Here is a 15,657-nt window from a genome sequence, read left to right on the forward strand (position 1 = left end):
GTATGCTGGCCGGAACCACGGAACACGTCCGAATTAACGGGGGTCGCATTAAGTAGCTTTTACTGTGTTAAGAAGTAGCACAGAGCGTGCAAACCTGTCGACATATTAATGTAATCTCGTGCGTCTTTTCCGTGTGTGTTTAGCGTTTCATGTATTTGATCGGTTGAGTACAATCAAATACAAAGTTCACAGTTCTCATCACCAGCCTATTTTACGTCCGCTGCAGGACGAAAGCTTCTCCCAGTGATCTCCGATTTTCCCTGTTCTGAGCGAGCCGACTCCATTTTGTGCCTGGAAAAGTTCTTAATTTCGTCACCCCATCTAATGTGTTGCCCACCTCGGCTATGTTTCCCATCTCTTGGTATCCGTTCCGTCTAAGTGACCATCGCTTATCTGTCCTTAGCATTACGTGACCTGCCCAGCTAGAATGTCGGCCACCCTATAGTTTGTTTTCTAACCCACTCGGGCCTGCCGCACGATTTTTCCATGCCTTAAATAACACAATGTAAAACATTAAAACATGCACAGTGAAAAATACAAAATACTAATTTCATTCCTTGCGTAGGAATAATTTTCTCGTACAAGCATTTAAACTTCTCTCATCGTATGCCGCCTCGTGAACGAAGTTCACACACCGCTGTAAAATATCTCGCACCGCTTTTTCGTCGTATGCAGGTGACGCTAAGCATGTGCGTGCTGTTTTAGGATACTGAGACAGTTCGTTTTTGCTTGGTTTTAGTTTGGTTCACATGTAAATATTAGAACACAAGAAATGCTAGACTCCATGAGGCATGCTCTCCCGTATGTAGCAAAGTTGATGTGACGCCAAAGAGTAAAATGAAGTTGCGTTTTATTGCTGCAATTTTGCAATAAGAAAATAAACAACCTTATCAGGAGGGAGGAGCCTTTAAAGCCAACAAAGCTGATAGTATAGAGGGGCACAGCAACGCCACTGTGAAGTTCTGGCACAGGTGTGGCGACTTAAGCCGCCTCCACTTTCCGCTCACATATTTTATGACAAATAAGATCATATCTTCTTGCTGCTTCCGATTCGAGCATTATTCTGTATATTTACTGTGTAACTTGGCAAGCTGAGCTGGGCGTCGCAGCAGAGTTAGGACGCGGGAGCCGCTACTGCAATACGCGCAGGGATGTCTGTCAGCATGTATGTATTATATAAGGTCGCTATGTTTCATTATACTGCGTTATTTGTGAAAATTCGATGACATGTTGCACTTGCACTAAACTCTTATCGCTTTGCGACTATGAAAAACCGGCACTGTCTCCTAGGGCCAAACCCTGAACGGAAAAAAATGGGAAGTAGAACTAGAGACAGAAATGACAAACACCACAGACCAAACACAGTGCATCAACATCTTCAAGATGCTGTTCTGCAGACACTGTCTTCTCGTCCTGTCTAAAAAGGACGCCCGGAATAGACATGGGGGCCCGTCGCATTCATGAGCGGTGGTTGTGGGCCGCTCGAAAGGAGGCGCTCGCCTCCGCAGCCGGTGGCGCCGCCCCCACCCGCACGCGCGCGCCTCTCGAGCCCTCCCTTCGGTCGCTGCCACTCGCGCGTCCAGCTTCAAGCGGTGCTGCACGTGCGGGCCGGCGTTGCGGGCGGCTGAGCGGAACCTCGTGGCTGCTCCGTTTGGGACACCGGCCGGTGAGCTCCATCTTCCGCTCTTTATCGCCTCCTCCCTAACAACGAAAGCTCCATGATAGCTCTAATGAGCGAAACAAGCCAACAGTCCCACCCGACTGTTGGCTTTTTTCGTAAAATTCGCAGGAAAAAAAAGAAGCGCATAACACACGCGCCGGTGCCTTTTGACAAAGCGCCAACAAGTTTGCTGTGCTATTCGTTATGCGTCGACAACAGAAAATAGAAGGTGTTAGATTAGGCTACCCAAGCAGCTCGCGCACACAAGCCTCTCGTTTACTCTCATATTGTTTTAGGGGCAAAAGCACGAGCTTACTGTTAGGACAGATTTTTTCTTCCGACGATTGATGTCTACTAGAAGGTGATGGTAAACGCTTGATGAAGTGTGGCCTCTTTAATCGACTGGAAGTGGTTCCCGGTTCGTATAGCTGACGCTTTTCAGAACTGAAATCGGCCAATTGTGTTCATAACGCCCGAGCAGTCCCGGCGTTTCTGCTGCAAACGTGATCTGAACGGAACTCTGTGTAACGATGCGCAACCTAGTTTACAACTATATAGAGTTGATCAGGGAAGCAGTGCTTGCATCCTCTCTAACTTCAACCACATATTCCGAAAAGCCAACAAAAAAGTATTTGCAGTAAAAGTAATACATTGGGCTGGTTGGTTGCTGTTGAAATTGATGTTCACTAACATAAGAAGAGACATCAGTTTCAGGCGAACGGGGCAAGCCCAAACTTGCCCCTATAGCATGTTGTCCGCAGTTGAACTTGAGGAGCACTGGCATTGCAGCTACTAATCCAGGCAGTGCACTCCGGTCATCGGCTCAACCCGGAAGGCAGTACAGGAAACGGATGCACGAGTATAATAGCTACCATATGGCTGGCCCAGCTGGCTGTTGGCCAAACCTAGTTGGAGCTAACCGGAATATATTAGCCTGATCCCTTTGCGCGGACGGAGAGTGCTGCGTGATGTAGCAGCTGTCAGCGTGTGATACTTTGTGCGCGATAAAAGCAACTGCATAGTGTGCCACATTTGCAGACTTGACCTAGTCGACCTTCGCTGCTCATATATTCTTGGCGGCGAAAGTGTGAAGAGGCGTCGTTTTAGACCTCAGGTTTAGCGAGCACACTTCACTTAAGAGAGGCTCTGTTAACCCTACGGCCCATTGGCCCACCGGCCGTTGAACTCTGTCGTGTTACGAATGTCTGCAGGCCACTTCAGCTCGGTTCGGTGCCCTAAGAGGCCAGTTTAGCCTTCAAAGACAAGTGCCTACCTGGCCTGGTGGTTGGTCTGTCACCGAACTGGCACACGAACGAGAGTCCTGTAAATGTTCACCGACAAAACAGGGACCGCTGAGCGCGCCTTCGTTGGCGTAATAAAATAGGAAATCGTGACGTTAATCCTGTACACACAGCGTCGACTAATAGGTGTCTCTAAAGGGCCGAGAATAGCGCGTTTCTGCGATGTTACGGATATGACGCCAAATGACGTCATTAGCCCGCAGACGTCATGCTTATTCTTTAAAAGATCGATGTACTTGCATTACGTAAGTGAGGAACTCCGCAATCTCCAGCATTAATTTCAGAATTAACGAGTTCCCGGAAATATCATTCAATAGTGACACTGTGATGAGGAATTCTTGGAACACGGGGTGTCGCTGGAGCCAACGTTTCGACAAGCGGACGTGTCTGTTTCAAGCCTCTGCAACATTTGCAACCCGGAAGAAGACAAGGCTGCTTGTCGAAACGTCGGCTGCAGCGACACCCCGTGTTCCAAGGATTTTTCATCGCTTCAAGATTCCATTTTCCCTGAATAGTGACAGAGATGATATAGGTGAATACAGACAATGATTTCAGTCGCACTCAACCTGAAGGCAAGCGAAAGCAGTTGCCGACGGTAGACGTTATCAATTATATGAAAGTGACTAGGAGAGAGAGAGAGAGAAAGCACTTTATTTGCACCCGTCAGAAAGTATGATGGATCGGGGTGAGATGCAGATCACCCTTTCACCGTCTGCAGACCCCCTAGACGACGGCCGGAACCAGTTGTTTTCCGGCGGCGACCTAGGCTTGACGGATGACTTGTCCTTGGTCTTGTTCTTCCTGGCTGTGGAGGGAAGATGACTATTCGATCGTCGGCCGTCAATGACTCTTTATTCCCCATTTAGACCGTTTAGCGCTGGGCAAGCCCAGAGCATATCGTCTAGGGCCGCTATGCCTTCAGAGTTTTTGCATTTGGAAGAGTGCACCTCAGGATGCCATTTGCTTAGGATACACGGGTTTGAGAAGGTACCCGTCTGCAGTTTTCACCAGATTACTTCTTCCTTCTTTTTGAGAGATTTATGGGGGCGGGGGGGGGGGGGTCTGTAGAGTTTTAGAATTTCTCTGTATGTGTTAGAGAGCTATAGAATCCGGGGGCCAAAAAGAAGGAGTAACACAATAGGCAGGGCGTGCAAGAGAACGCACAGGCAGTACACGTTTTGGGTAAGCAAGCTGCTAAGGGACGCTGTTCGCCGTAATACCTTCGGTATTAAGCATGAAAGATCTTATCAAGGCCGCTGATGAAAAACCTCCGCGACAACAACACACACAATAAAGAGAAAATTCAAATGTAAAGCAGAATGTCGGAAGTCTACGAGAACATGGCAAATACTAACAAAGCAAAGTTTGCTTTCTTAGTTCTTTACCCCCCCCCCCACCCCCTCTCCTTACGGCGTGCGTCATAATCATATCGTGGTTTTGGGACGCAAGACCCCAGAAGTTGTTGTTGTTATTATTATTATTATTATTATTATTATTATTATTATTATTATTATTATTATTATTATTATTATTATTATTATTATTATAAAAAACAATTGAGCTGTTGTCGAGCAATACACGGACCGTAAGGCGGGATTCCCATATCTACGCATAACTGTGTTCTTAACAGCCGTGCAAATCACCAAAGATGATCGGCAGATTACGCGATAAATTATAAATTATTATCATTAAGTGCTTTTTGCACGAGGGACTCTGACTGAGCTTGTATTGTAAGTTGCAAATAAAAACTTTTTTAGTTGAATAAATGTGCGCCCCATATACCGACGACACAACGCACTATGTTGAGGACATAAATGAATGAAACATTGGCTCACGAATTGCATGCAAAATACCCGGCCTTGAATTTGCATCCCATTAAGAAAGCAACTCTGCGGCCTTCGAAATGTAATGCATTCGTTTTATTTAATTGGTGCACGTGAGAGTAAGTGTTAACCGATTGAATTGCGTTTGTTATTATGAAGTTTGGTAATATAACTAATATATCACGAAAAACTAACGGCACGGCCTGCGTTCCCAAAAAATGTATACTTGCGTTATAGCTGTTGGTAAGAGCAAATACGAGCCAATGGTGACGGTGCAAGCATTATTAGCGAACCAATGGGAAGCAGCGCTTACGAACGGAAGCCTTGGTTCCAAAGTATAGAAGAAACGTGCCGTGTGCCGGACGGCGATTCTGCTCCAACTGGCTCCCTAATTAAGCGTTAGCGGAACAAAGCCCGCGATACAGCTTGCTGAAATTTCACGAACCCATAGGCATTGCTCCTTGGCACGTTGAGAGCGAAATACTACTTCTAGCGCGGGAAAGTTAGGTCTATATTAAAAGAAAAAAGCGTTAGATTTCCCGCTGCCAATGAAGCTCGGTGAACGTGAAACTGTCCCCGATTCCTGTGCCACGTAGCAGAATATGCCAAGTTTTCGTTTCGTCTTAATTCGTTTCACAGAAATGCCGACTGAACGAGAAAAATTCTGTGTCCGTTCCTCTGTCACGTAATACATACTGCTGTAAATCTATGATTCTATGATCTATTAGAAATTTTATGGTGGTTCTTGGTTTAGAAAATTTAGGGCCCCTCGTTCTGAAGCCGAGTGTCTTAACCACTGGGCTAAACAGCCACGCTCGCAGAATACGAATATATCTGAACCAAATTGCGACGCGCACTCATTAATTTTTGTGTCTCACCCGCAGAAGCTCTCACCACCGCCCGGCGCAATCCTCGACGCAATGTTCGGGAAACGTCTTAATTGTTTTAGAGTATTCCGATAAGATTGCGCGCACTACACGAGTAGTCGAGTTCATTCTGGAGCTAACGCGAGCCCCAGCGACAACGCTAGAACTTTCGACCATTCGTGTATAAAAGACGACGCGTTCCGCCGACGATCAGATTACCGACGGCCGACGACTGTGATCGCCGGTATCAGTGCGCAGCGTACATTGCTTGTACTTTGAGTTAGTTCTCTGTGCGCACCTTGACCTAATAAAGAGTTTCGACCCTACCAGTTGCCACCATCTTCACCGTCCCTACCACGTGACAATATGAATGCGTTGTACCGGCGATACAGAAACAAAAAAAAATAAATAAAGAAAGAAATGTAAAAGGAGAACGCTTTATATGAAGTTTTTCTTGAAATATCTGGCGACGGTGGAATAAAAGCCATCTCTGGGGCAACTTGTAAAGCCGACATGGGGCATTTTATCTGCGATTTTCCGCAATGGCGCACGGGCGCGGCCATGTTTGATCACGTGATCGTGACTGGCCTTGGGCCAGCGAAGCGCTCGTGGCCGTACCACACAAGCTGGATGCAGCAGGGTGTAAGCAAGTCGCATGCTTGCGTAGCAAAACATAGTTCAGTATGGCCTAAATTGCCTAAAGGTTGACGAGGTTGAGACATTTGCGTTTCTGTGGCACTTACTACGCAGCAGCGATGCGTGATATTATTCTAAGCCGCATTTACGTTGTATATATGCCTTTAATTGCAGTATCAGTAATCGCCAGTAACTGTGGCTACAAATCAACATGGTAGCACTCATGGAGACGGGACCGCCCGCTTCGATCCTAACTCAATGAGAACAGCATTGTGGGCGAGTTGGTAATCAAGTACTTTAGTACGATGGCACAAAAAGAAGGACACGGACAGCAGAGAAGAAGACACACCCAGAGCAAACTTTCAACTACATTTATTGTACCACTGATCCTGTTCATACCTGCCCCGGTGGTATAGGGGTTAAGGTGCTCGACTGATGACCCGCATGTAGGTCGCGGGATCGAATCCCGGCCGCGGCGGGGCCGCATTCTTGATGGCGGCGAAAATGCTATAGAGGCCCGTGTACTTAGATTTAGGTGCACGTTAAAGAACCCCAGGTGGTCAAAATTTCCGGAGCACTTCACTATGGCGTCTCTCATAATCATATCGTGGTTTTGGGACGTTAAACCCCAGCATTTATTATGAACCTGTTTATGCATTGAAGCAGCATGGACTGCGCGTGCGTGTGCTATCATGAGCACTATGACAGGGAACACTGTAACGCGAATACTATAACGCGAACACGCTGTAACGCGAACACGCTGTAACGCTGTAACGCGAACACTGTAACGCGAACACGCTGTAACGCCGATCTCTGAGTACCGCCACCGGCAAATGGTGTCTACAAATAGCTCGCCGTTAGCATTACGAAGAACGTGCCGTCCGTGGCCGAATCGTTTCGCGCTGCGGAGCGAGGGGTCGTAAGTTCGATTCCCGGTGACGGAACTTTTTCTTCTGTTTTCTTTTCTTTGCCCAATGTTAGTCTTTATATTTTACAACGTCATATCCGTGACGGAAATATGTCAGTGGAGCCGTGGTGGATCCCGGCATAAAACACTTTCGTCTTAATAAAAAAACAGCTTGGTGTTGTAGCGCCTGTTGTAGCGCTCACGCGCAGCAAAGAGCAGTACCGTTTTTTGAAATCATATTTTGCTGTATCTTGATTTTATGTGTAAGCGCGCACACACAAGCCAATTGGCATACCCGGCTTATACTGGCGAGCGGCCCGTGATACGCAATCAGCTGCAGTCTTTCTATCAGCAGTAGCGGGACCGATGTTTAGCGGGACCACGGCGCCCTTTCTACCTTGTTTCAAACAGCGGCCGCGGCCAATCGCCCTGCGTCGGGTTTGAGGCTATTGCGCTCGCGTGCTCCCGCTCATACTGCTCACAATAGTACATGGAATAAAAATAACAATAGTTACGAGTTAAAAGATGCCGCCGCCAAGAAGATCACTTCTTTGTCTGTGAGGGTCAGTGAAGGGAAACTAACGCGCTTATCACACAATTTATCACACAATTGGGCAAAGATTAAGCTTGTGAACCTTCAGTGAAAGTGGACAGCCACAGTCCCGACAATGAATTGCCAAAATCGCGCTTGCTACTTATCCACTGTCCTAACAGCAATAAATAAATGGTGAAATCGGCTATCGCTTTGTGTCATCTAACGCTCGAAACAAAGGTTCAGGCATGTTTTCTATTTATTATTGAGATCAGCTGCTTGTTCAGCCACGCTCTCTAGGCCTTGTCTCCGAGGATTTGAGAGTAGATCTTAGAATCAGTACAGAATAGTGGCGAATGCATTGCTCTCGAAGCTTCAGGACGCAAATATAAAGCAAATACAAGCGTATGCTTCGAGCTTACAAGCCACACAGCGCGCGACAATGACGTGATAAATTCGAGGCGGAAGGATTCCGCTTCGACGGGTGTCGCTGTATTTTTTTCCGGCGCTGCCGTCTGCTCACACAAAGCGTGCGCGCAGACGCCATAAGGACGCCGAGCAGACGACACGGCGCGTATGAAGACATATTGAGCAGCGCTGCCCAAGGCCACGTTCCAGGGACTGCAAGCCACGGTGTCAATGGCACCATCTGATTGTAATTGTGCCGCGGCGGCCGCATTTTCGATGGAGGCGAAAACGCTCGAGGCCCGTGTACTTAGATTTAGGTGCGCGTTAAAGAACCACAGTTGTTCAAAATTTCCGGAGCCCTTCACTACAGCGTCCCTCATAATAATATCGTGGTTTTGGGATTAATTAAACCCAAGAAATAAAAAAAAATTAAATGCGCTAACCAGCTGCGGAAAATCGAAAATTAAATGCCAAACACCCGTTTCGATGATCGCGAGATGGGCCTTCCATTGGGCCGTTCCTGACGCCGACGAACGCTATAAACGAGAAGAAAGATCTTAACTGCGCGAAGCAACACTCTCACGAGGAAGAGAAACGTAGATAGTACGGGCGATAGCATAGCGCCCGTCCTGTCTGTTGTGTGAGTGTTGCTTTGCGCTTGCTAAAATATCTAATCTAAGTTCACTTATCACCAACTAGCCCAAATTTCTGCATCGACGAAGAAAGATGGTGTGCCGATGCTGCTGGAAAAAAGGCCGCAGCCATGAAGTCTCCCACGGTAAAACTCAACGCTTATGGCCCGCTCACGCTAGCGGCAAGCCTGCCGTAACGGCGCGGTACCGTCGAACGTCGGCCGCCGCCGCCTGCGTACCCTGCGCGAGAGCTTTCCAAGGTACACGGCAAGCTTCGACGTCGAGGCGATCACCTGACGCGATCCAATCTCGTACACACGGTGCATGAACGTGATACGACGAGATTTCGCGCACCTGCGCGTCAGCCAGGCTATCAATCGTCTCCGCAGAGTGGTTGCGTCGCGGATTGTGAATCTGGCGTGGCAAACTGCTCATTGACTGCTGGAGCCACGCCTGCCAACGGTACGGACTACACCCATACTTCTAGCGTGAAAACCGCGGAGCATAAAGCAAGCAGCTCGACGCGTCTCAAGGCAGAAGCAAACGCGGAAAGCAGAAAGCAGACGACGCGGCGCGCCGATGTCGCCATGGCAACCACACCTCCGTCGCTGATTGGCCACGTCGCTCTGCGGCTGCCAGAGAACGTCTCGAAAATGGGTCTCGGACCCATTCTGCGAGAGGCAAAGAGTGGCTGCCGTGCGCGAGCGAAACCGCTTGCGCACGGCAGCCTGAGAACGGCAAAGAGCGCACGGCGAGCCGCCGTGCCGCTAGCGTGACCGGGCCATTACAGCCCGAAAGGAGATTCTGCGTGGATTGTTCGTTTGTAATAATTGCTCAGAGTCGGCCAGATATTATCTTTACTAGAAATTTTTCGGTAATGCGATTGGCTCCCGCCCCTGTGTCCTGAGTACGATGTGATGTGAATAGCAATTGATTTCTCAGTAGTTAGGTTGGTTTCGCCCCACAACATTCTCGTATGCCACTATACATGTAGGGCCTGCGCAGCTTCTTTATCGAGCGGCAGTGAAACACTGAGCCCTGGGGCATTGCGCGTACACTCACTGTTTGCGTTCTGTCGTTCAATCTGCCACATGTTTGTGGGCGCGCTTTCACCATTTTTGTGATCGCAACGACTTTGCGGTGGTTTTTTGAGCGGGGATCTTTGATCACATTAAGGCGTCAGTGAAGCTAGTTTAAAGGGGAATTCTTGTGGCGAGAGTTCCGTAAGAAGGTTGTCAGAGTTGCTCGTGGAGAGAGAAACAACTTTAATGAACATAAGGCTGCCTGGTTACTGTGGGTGGAGAGCTCGTTTAGGGCTCCACTGGCAATTGCGGCTCGCCGAGCCTGGTCAGGGGTCACAATTGGCTTCCCAAGTTCAGTTCGGAGGGTCGCGCCTCTCACGACCCATTTAGGAGTCTTTCTCTAATTAGCGGCAAGACGGCGTCTGCCAGAATCTGTGTGAACTGCTATAGGTTATGTGTTCGAGTGTCGGGCACCGCGGACATTTGTCGCTGTGTTTTTCGGGAAATATTTTGCGACGTCTATGTAAGTGTGGGTAGGTGTTTGTCTGTATTCGGCGCCCGTCTCTCGCCTGTTGAGTTTGGGATGAGGTGGGGCTTTGGTTCGCCTTCCCAGTCTCTGTGCCTCGAGTATGTCCCTTGGTGTTCCGCTGGGTGTTGGAGAGGCGTCCGTTCGAGCGGTATGTATAGCGGCTCGGCCGGCCATATGGCTCGAGCCAGGCGACAGGAGTCTATGTCCTGTCGAGTCGAGTCTATGCGCTGCTTTCTTTCTTTTTTGTTACCTTCATTTTTCACAGCGTTGTTTTTCAGCCTAGGCAGTTCGTACGCAGAATTATTTACTTGTGCTGAATCTCAAAATCGGCACCACACTTCACTCTCAGCGTGTATAGATAGCAAGCTAACCGCCTGCTATGCGTCAGTTGCAATATGTGCCGTAAAGTGATGAACTTGGAACAGGCACGTAGCCAGGATTTTTTTTCGGGGGGGGCCCAAGGCCTAATTGTTCGAAAGAAAGTATTTCCATGGCAAAAATAAAACAAAAGTTGCCCGAGAATATAGAAGGCCGGACGAATTTCGGGGGGGGGCCCGGGCCCCCCCCCCCCCCTTGCCTACGTGCCTGACTTGGAAAGTTATGCAGTGAATAACAGATAATTACTAACTACATGGCGTGATTTCAACAGTTATGGACGTCCGCCGCACCAAGCTACTTCTGATGATATTTCCTTTTGCCTCGGCAAGCCAGCTTTGGAATTTCCTAAGCTTTGTCGTAGCGCTGCAAAGGACATGGACACTAGAAAGAGACGTACGACGACACGCAGCGCTAACTTGCAACTAACGTTTATTTCCGTTTTCCAGCAGTATTTCTACCACTCACCATCACGTTATTAAACGTGTGCATTTCATTGTACCACACAACCGAACCGCAAACCACCAGGCACTTGTCGAATTGACCTTATCACTTAAACAGGGAATTCACATTGCACGCAGCTATCGCAACTCTTTCTCGGCTAAAGAAATCGACGGGTTGCTGACACATGCGTCACCAAGTACGGCTATGTTGCGTGCCTCTATAATCAGCCGCGTCATCTCGCACCTATTACTGTTCAAGGTAACTGTTTCATTGAATTTTAGTTTGCACCTGCATTTCAAACAATCGAGGGCCAAGAAGACGTCAGCCACCACATTCCTGACTTCGTTACAGTGCTCTCGCAGCCTGTCATTCACGCATCTCCCCGCATGGAATATGTAGCTGTTTAGACATGTGAGGCGAATGCGGTATACCACAAGTGTGGCCAAAAATAGAGGAGGCGCTGGTGTGGCACATTCGATGAACTTATTTCGTGCTTTTTTTTTTCCACATGTGATGGGGCTGATTCCTTTTGGCCTCGTCTTCCGGCGGAGGTTCACAAGCCCGTTAGGCGCACAAAAAGCAGCATTAATGTTGCTCTTTTGAGCAACCTTTTTTATTCTATGGGAGACACCATGGATGTAGGGTATGACGGCAGAGTTCTTATATTGACACTGCGACACGCGCCATCCGCATCCCTGCAACACCTTCCCTGTGCTTCAGTCCTTCCGCGATTGACGCGAGAGCGTGGCTTGGGTATCCAGCGCAGCTGAGGCGCGAAACTTGTTGTCCGAAGCTATCACGCATGGTGTGCTGGCACGATTTTCTCAGCGCATTACTGAGGCACAATCGCAATACCCCTCTTCATTAGCTTAGTGTTCGCGGAACGAAATGATAAAAGCGGCTTATTTGCCTTATGTGCATAGCAGCAGCAAGTTCTGTTATCGATGAGTATACGGTTATTGTCTGGAAATGTGGTCCTCCCGTCACGCGAACTCGTCGCAGCCGCCGGCTGTGGTGGTGCCGAGCGGCCGCACGCGCTCCGATGTCCCCTTTAACAACAGACCACTGTGAATGTACACATTGATCGCTGTCAAGGTGCTTGCAAGTGGTCTGCCACTGTAGTCGTCATGTTTCAGCTTGCTGATGTTCCGTATACATGCAGCCGTGTCTTCCTTAGCGGTTCTTACGATCACGGTGTCTTGAGTGGCGTCCACTCGTACTTTGAAGTCTTCAGTCAGGGTAGCTACATGATAACCAGTGGCGATGTGAATTACTCGGGCGGTGATCGATGTCAACCATTTCGAAAAATCACATGGATATGCTTCGCAAGATGGTGGTCATGTTTGTGTGTGATTACTCGTTGACACTCTCGTGAAAACAGCGTAAGCGCCTTGAAGGACTCAGTCATTACAAAATCACAGGGATGATAAAGAGCCTCAATCTCAGAAAAATGGATCGCACACACATTGTATCCGGACATGACAAGAACTCACAGGGTCCCTTACGCATTCGCTAAAGACATCTCGAAGGCGAAAGACATCTTCTCAGTCGATGTGCTGATCACCCCCACACCCCTTCGAAAACTTTCTCCACCTAATGTGGTTTTGCACTGCCTCCAGGATCGGAGGCGTTGCAAGCTTTCTGCACCTCACCTGGTTTTGCACTGCCTCCGTGATCGGCCCATCTTTCGCCAAGCGACCATGTTGTGATGACGTCATCATGTCATAGTGATGTAACGATGACGACATCACGTGGTGACGATTTATAGCGTCACTCGTGTTGACGCCGCCGACGATCAATTTTTGCGTTTCTTCAGGCATCTAAGGCTTTCGCCTTTATAAGGATGATTTGAAGTGAACATAGCGCAGGTAGATAGTGTGACGAAGAGCAAATCGTGACAAAGGTGGTGGAAAATAGGTTATAAACTATTCACGGCGTCACTGATATTATCATAAAAAACAACGCGGCACAAAAGCTTTCGCATGCGTTCACCGCCGCACGTTTGCAGGAAATAAATTTTTTGCCAATCCCACATTATGAGCATGAGCCACCTTCGCTGGTTAAAGGAAACAAATTAAGATGCAAATGAGGTAGGTGGAAAGTGCATCACTTTCCTCGTGACTCTCGCTATAGAAGAAGGTGTGGCCTCCGAACATGGGCCCTCGAAGCAGCTAACCGGAGCCGAAACTCTTTATATGGTGCATACAGTCCAATTAATTCTTCCTAAATATAGTTTTTTATAATAATATCTGGGGTTTAACGTCCCAAAACCAAGATATGATTATGAGAGACGCCGTAGTGAAGGGCTCCGGAAATTTCGACCATCTGGGGTTCTTTAACGGGCACCTAAGTCTAAGTACACGGGCCTCAAACATTTTCGCCTTCATCGAAAATGCAGCCGCTGCGGCCGGGATTCGATTCCGCGACCTTCGGGTCAGCAGTCGAGCGCCATAACCACTAGACCACCGTGGCGGGGCCATAGTTTTTTATAAGTAATAAATAAATATAAATATAATTTCTGTGTATTTTAGAAATTAAACGCTTCCATGTTTAAGTTATCACAAAAAAGCAATCAAAATGTACCTTTGTATAGTTTTTACTATCAATAATTTTTCCACAATTTTGTGCTCGAGTAATATTAAAAAATGTGCTGTTTTATCATTTATGTCATATCTAGTAACGACTTTTCACGTCTTGTCGTTGCTGTTTGTTTCAATAACAGTCGTTATCATGCAGTTAAGGTCCAGACTCATCTTAAAATTCGAGCTTGTGTATATGAAGCTCTTGTACTTCCTATTTGAATGACGTCAATATACTGCACATATTTGTGACAGATATCTTATAGCCTTACGTTAACGGTGCCACAGTGCAGCCGTCGCAGTAAATGAGTTCAGAACCGAAGGTATCGCTAAAAGTCGACTGGTGTTGTTTTTTATTGATCTCTTATGTAGTCATGTAGACAACGTGTGCTGTAGAAGCACAGTTTTGTGCGTCTTCTCGGGCCGCCAGAAGACGCAAGCGGGCGGTTACTTCTTACTGCAGGAGTAATACGCCACAGAGTAGGCAGTTATGATTAGAGCTGTGCACGGGCCGTATTTCCGAGCCCGGCCCGGGCCCGCTGACTTTGTCGAAGGCCCACCCGGGCCCGACGGCAAAGGGCTGCGAGCCCGCCCGACCCGGCCCGACGTACAAAAACACAATCCCGGGCCCGGCCCGGCCCGGCCCGGCTTTTTGAAGGTTCGCTGCGAAAACAAAACATTGTTTTCCGGTAATTTGGCATTTTATTGAGCATATCAAATATGATCAAACGACACACGACGAACAGTCTCTATTACACAGATTACAAATTACAAGTAGACGGCCTCATGCCAGCAACAATGGAGTTCGCTCGCCAAAGCCGTCGCGTGTATGGGGTATGCCCATGCAAGCGTCAGCTTGCACGAAGGCGATCTACGTCGGGTCGCTCGTCGCTGTCGCGTGCATTTTCACTCATATGGGATTTAGCCTTAAATCTAACGCGAACAGTCGCGTGGCGCCGTCACTAGCTCAGGTGGTGTTACTTCTCTGTTTGTCGGAGTGCAACAGAGGCAGTGCTTTACCTGCTCCCCTTTTGTTTAAAGTAGCGAATGGAAGGGAAAAGCGGTAAAGGGTGGTCGCGGAAAAGCGCTGTATGCGTGCTGGAAAGCAACTCCCGCTCATTCTCTATATTTCGGGCTTGAGTCGGGCTTTGTGCAGGGCCCGAGCCCGGCCCGATAAAACTCCAAGAGGCCCGAGCCCGGCCCGGGCCCGAGGTGAAAATACGTCGGCCCGCCCGAGCCCAGCCCGCGGGCCGGGTCGGGCTCGGGCTTTCGGGCTACCCGGAGCCCGTGCACACCTCTAGTTATGATGTATATGCCTTACCAGTTAGCTCGTAACCGGACCTTCGTGCTGCACCGAGAAGTGCGGGCTCGATAATAAGTGAGACCAGTTCGCTTTCCGAGCTGCTTTTGGAGCCACGTTGATTGGGCAAACGCATCGTTCTCACGTTCTTTTTCAACCCCCTTCCTCGTTTCTACCGTCTTCCATTTCGTCTACTTCAGCGATTTAGTCTTTAAGCCTTACTTTTTATTTTTTTACTGTCTGCACGCTATCTTCCCTTCCGCTCATCGAATTTCCAACTCTTCCGTGAATGGATGCTCTACAAGCGCCTACAGATATAGCTTTCAGTGTAGGATTACGTAATTTTACACTGCCCAGTGATGGGATGCAGACAGGCAACACACCGCCGCAACGTCGCAACCGCACTCTGGCTGATAAAAGCGCGTGGACGAGCGCGCGCTTTACATCGTTGCTCGTTCAGCGTCTTCCGCCTTGCGCCACAGCTTCACGGAAGTCTTGCTGGGCCGCTTCAGCCAAACCGGAGTTCGATGATTCGCACCGTAAAGAGACCGCAAGAATGATGATTTCGCTGCCAACAATTTTTGACCGAGAGCGCAGCGGCCATGAAGGAATGCATATAGACAAACTCGACTAATATGGCAAG

The 15,657-nt window shown here is 48.5% G+C and overlaps 1 protein-coding gene across 1 annotated transcript in view; it reads left to right on the forward strand.

Annotated features, from left to right (window-relative positions):
* The first annotated feature begins 1,574 nt into the window (after window positions 1-1,574).
* Window positions 1,575-15,657, forward strand: part of LOC119392275 (collagen alpha-1(XVIII) chain) — a 503,217-nt gene continuing 489,134 nt past the window's right edge. The window contains exon 1 of the mRNA XM_037659675.2: window positions 1,575-1,666. The gene's annotated coding sequence lies outside the window, so the exon portion shown is untranslated. The remainder of the gene's footprint in view (window positions 1,667-15,657) is intronic.

The sequence above is a fragment of the Rhipicephalus sanguineus genome, chromosome 1 (genome assembly GCF_013339695.2).
Source record: "Rhipicephalus sanguineus isolate Rsan-2018 chromosome 1, BIME_Rsan_1.4, whole genome shotgun sequence".
Classification (NCBI taxonomy): Eukaryota; Metazoa; Arthropoda; class Arachnida; order Ixodida; family Ixodidae; genus Rhipicephalus; species Rhipicephalus sanguineus.